Genomic DNA, 11,219 nt, shown 5'->3' on the forward strand with positions numbered 1-11,219 from the left:
CTCTATGTTACGAACCCGGCTCCAGCGTCCGTGCCTGGAGCAGTGACAAACACGCCATCTGTGGGTCAGCTCCCGAAACCCCCGCCAAACGAACGACGACACCTAGTGAGGACAGCATGTACTGGCCTCGAGGACCAGTTTCCAGTCTGGTTCAGCGCTCAACACCGCCGCTCCTGACCTCTGGTGAGGTGGTGCTCCGACGACAGCGCCATCTATGGAGTGGATATGTCGGGCGTTTGTATCTGAGCCTGTGAGTGTGGTGTATTAGTGTCCCGGTTATTAATGACGTGTCTGCTTACAGAGCCGACCTGGGACCACTGTGTTGAAGGTGGAGTCAGTCTACCCGAGGCAGCCAGTCTCCATACAGTGAAGTTTGCTGCAGCTTTTGTGACGTCGTCCCCCCCGGAAGAACACTGTGGTGTGTTAGTCTGCCATTGGAGTGGCAGTTAAAGGATTTACCCGGGACCGACGGTTGGAGACGATAATCCACTGGGGTATTGAGGACAGGAGGGTGATTGGTGATATCACACGAGACTCCTGTCTAGGGCGTACCCCTTTTATCGTTCGTGGAGTGGCCGTACCAGCCTTGGTGGCTCAGTACCTGCCAGCAGACCTGCTGGACGTGTGGTTGACGGCCTCCACGACGGTGCCCCCAGTGGACCTGTGTTGTGGCTGACCTGTGGCCAGGGTAGACTCGGCGTTCTCAGAGGACACGTCTTGAGGCCACGAAGAAAGCACCGCGGACTCAGCACCTAGCTTCAAGGATCCATAGTCTCCAGCAGAAGACTACAGTGTCGATCCCCTTTGTAAAGTGTTAATACCCCTCCCCCTTGTGTACGTTTTACTCTTATATATTTAAATGGTGATGGTGGACATTATATAATATTAAGTTCTTAACTTTCTTTCCCTACTCCCTTTTAAGTTACTTGCGTCACGGATCTCATCCCTTGATAGCCACTACTGGCTTGGGAACGGATACCTATATCTTCCTCTAACAACATCAGAGCAAGAACCCCGTTGCGTCCCGAGAGGGCCGTAACATAATTGGCATCCCCAGCGGGATCCGTCCCCTTGTTAAGTATGTTTGACAGGGGTGGTGAAGTGGCGTAATCCCTGTATATAATTCCCCCTGTGTGACGATTGTGACGTTATACGTCCTGTGCGGTGCTCAGAGTGACTAAGTGCGATATTGACTAGTGCGATTAAGCAATTAAGTGCAATATTGACTAGGGCGGTGCTCAGTGATTCAGTGCAATATTGTAGAGCGAAGTGTTCGCTTGGACTCGGTGCAATATTGGGTAGTGCGGTGCCCGAAGTGATTATGTGCAATATTGGCAAGTGCAGAGTTTGGTGCGTTAAAGTGCAATATTGACGTAGAACAGTGCTCGGTGCGTTAAGTGCTAACGTGTAAGCAGTGTGTTAAGTGCTAAGTGTTCCATCTGTGACAATGGCAGACAAAGCTACCATCGATGATCTGGACGATGTGCAGGCTTTTCTGAACAGAGAGGACTGTCTTGCCAGATTAAAATATCTGAGCAAACCGGAGCTTGTACTAGTGAGCGCCTACCTGGAGATAAAGATCCGTGCCAGTGATTCCCGTGTGGAGATCTTGTCCAAGGTTCACCGGCACTTGAAGGCAGAGGAGAAACAGGAAGGCGAGACTCCTAGTACAAAGGAAAGTGCAGACATAGCTCCCACGGAAAAGGAAGATAAGGGCAGCGACGTTGATAGTGATGCAGGCGAGCTAAATATCAGCTTCCTAACAGTCAAGATGCGTGCCCTAGAAATTAATCGGGAAATTGAATGGAAGAAGTTAGAATTAGAACGAGAATTGAAAGATAAGGAAATGGCGATGAGGCGTTTAGAATTGGAAGAAAGGAAAGAAGAACGAGAAAGAGAAGAAAGAAGAGAAGAACGAGAAAGAGAAGAGAGACGAGAGAGAGAAGAACGAGAGCGAGAAAGGGAGGAAAGACAGAGACAACATGAACTAGAAGTCTTACGACTAGGCGCTGGACAGACAAACTGGAGTAAGCGGTTTCGATCCGGTAAGGAATATCAAAATGGTCCCCAAATTCAACGAGAGAGAAGTTTCGAAGTTCTTCGCAGCCTTCGAGAAAGTCGCTGCCTCTTTGGAGTGGCCAAGGGAGAATTGGGCTATCATGATACAGTCAGTTTTGACTGGGAAGGCCCAAATCGCCTACTCTACGTTATCCCTTGACGACTCCAGCGATTACGATATGGTGAAGAAAGTGGTGCTCATGGCGTACCAATTGGTACCTAAGGCGTACAGGCAGAAGTTCAGAAACCTGAAGAAGACCTCGGAGCACACTTTCACAGAATTCGCCACGATCAAGGAGCGACTTTTTCAAGAATGGTGTGCCTCTCGGAAGGTGGAGACCAAGGAAGACCTCGAACAGCTGATTCTGCTCGAGGACTTCAAGGATTGTTTGTCTGGAGACCTCAAGACATACTTAGAAGAGCAGCAGGTGGAGACCTTGAGTGCAGCAGCCACCATGGCTGAAGAGTATATCCTGACTCATAGGCCGTCTGCTAAGTACGTCCCGAGGAATTACCAGCGCCGGTTTGACAGACCTCATGATGAAGAAGAAAGACCCGTCCCACAAAGCGCTAAGAAGACGCCCCCAAGTAGCCCCCGAAGGACTAGTCCTAGTAGTCCGAAACACCGGAGTCCAAGGAGGAATATGGTGTGCTGGACTTGTGGGCAGAAAGGGCATATAGCTGCTAGGTGCCGAGGCAGAAGAGGTGGCAGCGCACGGAGGGAGGTGATGATGATGAGCTGTGTTACACCACCAGCAGGAAGCCAGTCTACGACGACGCGGGAAGGACCAAGTTTGTTGGCCCCTCACACTTCAACCGGGTATGTAACGAGTGATCATACTGGTAGATCAATTGTAGTGCTCAGAGATAGTGGAGCAGCCCAGTCCCTGATCGTGAAGAGCTCGTTACCCGAGGGAGTAAGTGTGGATGGGCGACAAAAGGTTGTCCTGGTTGGGTTTCCTAGGACGCAGTACATCGCCCCCTTAGTGCCAGTACATCTCGACTCGCCTTATTTCAGCGGCACATGTCCGTTGGCAGTAGTCGATACCCTCCCTGTGGCTGGGATTGACGTGGTACTAGCCAACGACTTGGTGACCGATTGGAGCAACAATCATCCCAAGATAGCGGACGAGCCTACCGGAACAGCACGGTCTGAGGTAACAGGCAATGGTAATGTCCAGGTAAGGACAAACCCGGATGTAACTATGTTTAATTTGTCCTCTCGCCTACAGATTGAGAACGATCTAGCAGTGTCTCCTGATTCTCTCGACAAGGAACATGAGGTTACGATGGCAGAAGTACCTGAGCTAGAAGAGAGGCCTTGTGTGCAGACACCCACGGATACCAACGAGTCTGGAGCGAAGGCTGAGGTGTGCTTGCGGTATGGCAGGTTACAGCGTGTAGTGGACCAGCCAGAGATTCCCCAGACGTCAGAGGTATGTGAGGTGTGTTCAAAAGGTCTAGTGCCCTCTTCTGTCCAAGCCAGGCTAGTGGATGGTGCCGGCTATGGACATGACAAGCTCAGGAAACTTATCCCTCGACTTACCAAATGTTTCCTATCGGTATTTTGTTTTGTTCTCCTATGTGTTCTCTGTGTTCTCAGTAAGGATCAGTGGACGACCCGAAGGATGATGGCTCCCGTGAACATCGAGAAGAGGTCCCAGGGATTGGAGAGTTGTACTGCAAGTGTTGCAGTTGAAGAAGGGACCTGGGAGGTAATAGATGATACAGGAGGTACGACATGTGATAATGTGAGTGACTGTTTCCGACAGGTTGACACCCCCCGCGTGACTGCTGAGCCTCAATGCAGCGTTATGTGGAACGTTGGTCGACCTGACGGTGGCAGAGCGAATGCCACCTGCGACGTACGAACAGCCCCGTTGGGACTAGGTGTGGACCTAGTAGAGTATGCTGTAAGTACTGTTTTACCCACTGTCGCTATCACTCTGAATTATCAGACCCCTGTATTCCAGGTTCCTGTCTCCCTGAAGGACCATCGGACCGGCACCAGAAATGCCGTCTGTGGTCAGCCATCATCGGTGCCACGACATAAGGAAGTGTCGAGTCACCCCAGATCGTGTCGAAACCAATCCGTACTAGAGAGATGTGAGATGATGCCCCTATTTGCCATCGCAGAGGAGGTGTGGAAGATTACGTCAGGCAGGTCATCGCCTGCCATTTTCAAGCTCCCTTTGTGCCAGGGTTTCTCAGTAGAAAAGTTCTGTGGACAAGACAGTTTCATCACTCCAGTTCATAGTATAAGTAAGTCCATTTGGAGTTGTGTCGCCCTGCTAATTTGGTTTGTGTTTTTTATAGAACCCCAAACCAAATTCTTTTTGGTGGGGAGGTGTTACGAACCCGGCTCCAGCGTCCGTGCCTGGAGCAGTGACAAACACGCCATCTGTGGGTCAGCTCCCGAAACCCCCGCCAAACGAACGACGACACCTAGTGAGGACAGCATGTACTGGCCTCGAGGACCAGTTTCCAGTCTGGTTCAGCGCTCAACACCGCCGCTCCTGACCTCTGGTGAGGTGGTGCTCCGACGACAGCGCCATCTATGGAGTGGATATGTCGGGCGTTTGTATCTGAGCCTGTGAGTGTGGTGTATTAGTGTCCCGGTTATTAATGACGTGTCTGCTTACAGAGCCGACCTGGGACCACTGTGTTGAAGGTGGAGTCAGTCTACCCGAGGCAGCCAGTCTCCATACAGTGAAGTTTGCTGCAGCTTTTGTGACGTCGTCCCCCCCGGAAGAACACTGTGGTGTGTTAGTCTGCCATTGGAGTGGCAGTTAAAGGATTTACCCGGGACCGACGGTTGGAGACGATAATCCACTGGGGTATTGAGGACAGGAGGGTGATTGGTGATATCACACGAGACTCCTGTCTAGGGCGTACCCCTTTTATCGTTCGTGGAGTGGCCGTACCAGCCTTGGTGGCTCAGTACCTGCCAGCAGACCTGCTGGACGTGTGGTTGACGGCCTCCACGACGGTGCCCCCAGTGGACCTGTGTTGTGGCTGACCTGTGGCCAGGGTAGACTCGGCGTTCTCAGAGGACACGTCTTGAGGCCACGAAGAAAGCACCGCGGACTCAGCACCTAGCTTCAAGGATCCATAGTCTCCAGCAGAAGACTACAGTGTCGATCCCCTTTGTAAAGTGTTAATACCCCTCCCCCTTTGTGTACGTTTTACTCTTATATATTTAAATGGTGATGGTGGACATTATATAATATTAAGTTCTTAACTTTCTTTCCCTACTCCCTTTTAAGTTACTTGCGTCACGGATCTCATCCCTTGATAGCCACTACTGGCTTGGGAACGGATACCTATATCTTCCTCTAACAACATCAGAGCAAGAACCCCGTTGCGTCCCGAGAGGGCCGTAACACTCTATGCTTTCAGTATAATATAGCCACAAGATCAATGGAGGGGATGATATAAACACAAAGGTAGGTTTGTATTTTACTTAAAATGCATGAAAGATGTCACAAGGCCAAACAATAATAAATAAATCAGCTGATCCTGGCTGCGGCCGGTAGTTCCCACGAATAGTATGCACTCACTAAGTGGCAACACCTCCCCTCCTCGTCAAGTGTCACGATCAGCTGATCGCCTGGCCCCGCGCGAAAGTTTATTGCTTGTTTCTAGATTCACGCGCGCTGTTTCTTTAAGTTCTCAATATTACTAGAAACTCGCACACTCGATATTGGCACAACAGCACGTATTACTTAGTTACACTATACTCGGGCTCAAACTGTCGTTTCTACAATCAATGCTACAATGACTCACTGTAATGGTTTTCACTGCCCTTCATTCAATGATATATTATGAAGTATTTAACACTGGAGTTTTCAGTACTTTCTCTCGTGGGCGATAACACAATAATTCACTGTACTCACAAATGATTAATCACTGCATGAACATAGACATATATAATGTATATAAATCAAACATCGATAAATGGAAAAAGGAATAGTTTCTGGGCACGTAGCCTAACTTCCAAATCCTGGCATAATATTATATATAATTTATCACTATATGTTCACATCAAAATCTCTAGAAAGATATACACAACACAGTAAATTTATCACTTGTTCCTGGTGCCTGTACACACCAATAATCAACATAAGTATTATAAGTACTCTTGATAGTACTACACGGGAAACTGGTGCCTTACTGTGACACGGGTGAGACTTGCTCACGACATATAAAATCCTCAGGCTAGATAATATAGCCGAATAATATAGCTAACTAAAGGGGAAATGGGGAGGGAAACTAGAAACACCTACTTCAACCTATCCTCCGATGAGAGTTGAGATGTAGCTCCTGGTCCTCGTGTCGGGAACGCCCCCACACACACGTTGTCGTGTCCTACCGGAACCTCTCGTCGTCCCACCATTTAGCGCGTCGTCTCCGTGCCCTCTTCTCTGCAGGTCCGTTCTCCTTCTCGACTTCTGGTAGAATCGGAGTCGGTTCTGGCCGTCGTCTTCTCCCAGCAACGGGTGCCGCCTACGTCTCAGCTGCAGTCGTCCGGATCCCCCAAATAGTCCTCTTCTTCCTCAGCTACCCAGTGGCTCTGTCAGCCACTACGCCGTCACGAACTAGTGAACTGCCACATACGTCACTGCACAGGCTTCACTTCTTCTTGCACAGTACCTGACTGGAGCACTTGTTGCTCAAATAACCGTCAATTCCCTCTCTGGTTCAACACATGAACTAGGGAAGACCTCACAGAGTACTGGCAGACTTCAGGTGACGCGTAAATCCACGGGAGCGGGAAACAACTGTCAAACTGACAGGACCAATCGTCGCACGTCCAACCTTGTTGACGTGTCGTGTCTGACTGCTGGCGCCAGCGCGGCGCGTTGCCCGGACCCCCTTCCTTCGTGACGTCACTTTCGCCACGGGAGGTTTTCATTGGCTCCCGGTGCCACATTGCTGTCGGTGACCTATCCGGTGCCACTGACGTCACACGGTTTTGGCGGGGAATCAGGAAGGCCAGCGCCATCTTGGCTTCCTAAAGGCCCTATACCACAGGCCAAAATATTACTATTTCACAAATTTCTCGGCTCTCCGAGAACACTTCACTCTCTCCCCCCCTTCCCGCTCAGCTCGTTGTCGCCGTCTGGGGGCTTAGTGGGCGGCTGCCGGAGTGTGATGCTCCTTGGGACAGTCCTCTGTCCTTTTCTAGCCTTGTGCTCCTGCTGCCGTCCTCTCCAATTCTGCTGGGCATCTTTTCCTTTTCCTTCTGTTTCGTTTTTCTCCCCCCTCTTCTCCTATCTGCTTGCCGTTTCCTGCCGACCTTTTGCTCGTTCTGGTTCTTCCCTTGGACTTCTTCTACTTTGACGCCCGGGTGCTTGAGGAGGCATACTCTTGCACCCGTAGAACTGCAGTACCCGACGTAGAGAGCGAGGGGAACCTTTTATTGTCAATCCCCACTTCGTCACTGAACCCGATCTCGACGGACTGTCGGTTTCTTAAGGTGGCGTTTGTGGGGCGTATACTCACGACGCACCCCTAGGAGGCCCCGACAAGATCGGCGATAGCTTCTTGTTGGGTGTCCTGCCTCTAATTGTGGCTCCATGGTGGGTGTGGGGGCACATTCGTGAGTGAATTCGTAATTTCGTCAAGATGATAACCCCTGTTTCGGCTGCTTCTGGCTTACCTTTTCAGGCTCGTGGGGTGGGCGACCAAGCCCCCGAGTCGGTCCGTATTGGAAGACCGGGCTCTGTAGCCTCCGCTGCATTGGGCCCCGACCTTGCTCCTCCTTTGGCCTCTCTGACTCCTTCCCCTGGCTCCCCTCCCTCCTCTGTGGTTGGGTCGAGCCCCAAGCCCCCAGTGGTGACTACCTCGTCCCCTGGCGCGGCTCCTTCTCTAGTTGTAACTACTGCGCCTTTTAACCCCTCTCTCTCTGGGGGTTCTCACCGCCGTTCTCGTCACGGCCGCCCTCGCTCGATTCCTTCCAGTTCTGCTACCTATCAAGCCTTGTTTGGTCCCGCTTCGTGGGCCAAATATTTTGATCTCCTCCCTCTTGATTCTGCGCCTCCTGACGATTTCTCCCTTCATCGACATCTCATTGATTCCGTGGATGCCTCCGTTACTTTTAACCCCACTCGTCTCGGTACGCGTGTCGTTGCTGCTCCTTCTCAGGATGCTGCTTCCCGCTTGGCTGCCTTATCCTGCCTTGGCGAGACCCCCGTTCGGGTCTCGAAGAACGTTCAGTTGAATGCCAGTGTTGGCACTATTTTGCTCCCGCCCCATGTTGCGACCGGTGTTCGGGACCTACGCGACTGCCACGACGATATTCGACATATCCTCGCTGCCCAGGGCCATTCTATTCTCCAGGTGGACACGTTTACTCGTCCCCCTCGTGGTAGTCGCCGTCAACCCCTCCGGGTTGTGAAGATTACCTTTGATGGTAGGACCCTTCCACCCTCTGTCATTCTTGCTGGTGCCAGGTGCTCTGTCCAGGAGTACGTTCCTTCTCCTCGGCTCTGCAACAAGTGCTGGAGGTTTGGGCATGGTGCCCTCCGCTGCTCCGGGACTGTCTCTCTCTGTCCTTTGTGTGGTGGCGAAGGTCACTCTAAGTCGGAGTGCGCTTCTCCCCAGGCTCGTTGCCTCAACTGCGGTGAGGCCCATCCTACCTTCTCCCGTGCGTGTGTCCATTACAAGCTTGAGGCAGCCGTCCTCAACTTGAAGCACCGGGAGCGTTTATCTTTTCCTGAGGCGAGGCGCCAGGTTCGCCGGCTCCCGCCTTATGCTAATATCTCTTATGCTCGCGTGTTGCGCTCTTCCTCTCCTCGTCCTTCCCGCCTTCCTCAGACTCACAACCGTTTCCAGGCCTTGGACCCTGATGCGCCCACTGCCCCCTCCTCTGTCCCTTTGGGTTCTCTCCCGAAGGATCCTCCTCCTGGTCCTCTGTCTGGGGTTCCCCTTCCTTCTACCCGGTCTGTCGTGTCTTCTGTGTCTCCTTCCTCGTCCCCCTCCGATCCTCCTTCCCATCCTCTTCCTCCATCTATCGGCTCTCCCCGCCGCCTGTCGGTGCGGGCGGATGTCCATCGCTCTCCTAACGGCCGTCGTGTGTGCTCTCGTTCGGCTTCTCCTGTTGAGACACTGGAATCCGTTGCCCGGTACGTAGTTGCTGGGACACCGGTCTCTTTAAGTCAGAAGCGTAAGCCTGGCTCCTCTCCTTCCTCTTCCCCGGCGGGTAAGAAGGCTTCGCTTTCTTCCTCAGCTCCTCCTTCTGGCTCTGTTGCTCCTTCCACTCCCGTTTCAGTGCTTGCGCCCCCTGTTCCCGCTATGGAGGTTTCTTTGGCCCCTGCTTCCCTTTCGGTTGCTGCTCTTGCTGGGGTGCGCTCCTCTCTTTCTACTCCCCCTCTTCCTGCTGCTGTCCTTGACTGCTCCTCTCCGTTGTCTCCTCCTCCTCCTCCTCCTCCTCCTCCTCCTCCTCCTCCTCCTCCTCCGGACCCTGCCCGCCCACCTCTGATCTGTTCTCCCGTTTCCTTCCCTCCGTCTTTGCTCAGTTTACCCATGCCCCCTAACCCTGACTTTGCTGACCCTGATCCCGACCCTGATATTCTTTAACGTGCTCTGTTGGTCTTTCGCCTTTGTTTCTTCCTTGTTCTCTGTTTTTGTCCTTTCTCTTCTCGTCGTTGTCCATTCTTCAATGGAACGTTCGAGGTTATTACGCCAATTTCCTCGAACTCCAACTTCTGGTTTCGCGGTTTTCGCCCCTTTGTGTCTGTCTCCAGGAGCCGATGCTTGGTGCTCGTCCTGGTCGTTTTCGTGGCTATTCCTTTCTCTCCCCCCCCCCAGCCATTGCTGGGGCTTCTAATTCTTCTGCTCTCTTGATTCGGGCTGATGTTCCCTTTGTTCCTTTACTTTTTCCTTCGCCTCTCCATTGTTCTGCTGCTCGTATCTTTGTGGGGAAATGGTACACAGTTTGTTCCATTTATCTCCCCCCGAGTGTCCCGCTCTCTCTTCCTGATTTGAAACACCTCCTAGACTCCTTGCCGGAGCCTGTGCTCCTGCTGGGTGACTTCAATTGTCGTCATTCTCTTTGGGGTGACGTTCTGACGAATACCCGGGGTCGCCTCCTTGAGCCGTTTCTCCTCTCTTCTTCCCTGTCTCTTCTGAATTCTGGTGAGCCCACTCATTTGGACTCTCGAACTCGTACCCTTTCTTGTCTTGATCTTTCTCTCTGCTCTTCTTCTCTTTACTTAGATTTCACATGGCAGGTTCTTGATGACCTCCATGGAAGTGATCATTTCCCCATCCTTGTTTCCTTTTTCTCTTTTCGCCCTTCCCTCTCTTTCCCTAGGTGGCAGTTTGCTAAGGCGGACTGGACCCTATTTTCTCTCAGTGCTACTCTCTCTGACCTCTCCCTTCTGCCCCTCTCTCGCGCTCTCCTCCTTTTTCATGACACTGTCTTCGACGCTGCCCTCCGCTCTATTCCTCGCTCTTCCTCTCGGGGTCCACGGAAGTGCGTTCCCTGGTGGAATGCGGACTGTGCTCGGGTTGTCCGCTGTAAGCGTGCAGCCTGGAAGAAGCACCGCCGTAGGCAGACGACCGATTCTTTTCTTTTCTTTCGGAAAGCGAGTGCGGTGGCCCGTAGGGCCATCCGTACGGCTAAACGTGAATGTTGGGCATCTTATGTCTCGACAATTACGTCCGAAACCCCTCTGGCCCAGATCTGGAAGCGTATCCGCAAGATAGCGGGTAAGTTCGTTCCCGATGTTTCACCGGTCCTTCACCTCCATGATACTCTTGTGGCGGACCCGTTGCAGGTCGCTTCCGAACTGGGTTCCCACTTTTCTTCTGTTAGCTCTGGTCTTCATCTTCCCCAATCTTTCCTTCTTCGTAAACCTGTCCTTGAGTCTCGTCCTTTAGATTTCTGCACTCATCTTCAGCTTCCCTATAATGATCCCTTCTCTCTCTCTGAACTTCGTTCTGCCCTGGCCCTCTGCGGTTCTACGGCGGCGGGCTCCGATGGTATTCATTATGAGATGCTTCGCCATCTCCCTCCGAGCACGTCTCAGTATTTACTGAGTCTGTATAATCGGATCTGGGAGTCGTCGTCAGTCCCTGAGGACTGGCTCGATGCCGTTGTCCTCCCTGTTCGCAAACCGGGGTCTCTAGGTACTTCCCCTAAGGACTTTCGCCCT

Source organism: Procambarus clarkii, chromosome 5, assembly GCF_040958095.1.
Source record: "Procambarus clarkii isolate CNS0578487 chromosome 5, FALCON_Pclarkii_2.0, whole genome shotgun sequence".
Taxonomy (NCBI): domain Eukaryota; kingdom Metazoa; phylum Arthropoda; class Malacostraca; order Decapoda; family Cambaridae; genus Procambarus; species Procambarus clarkii.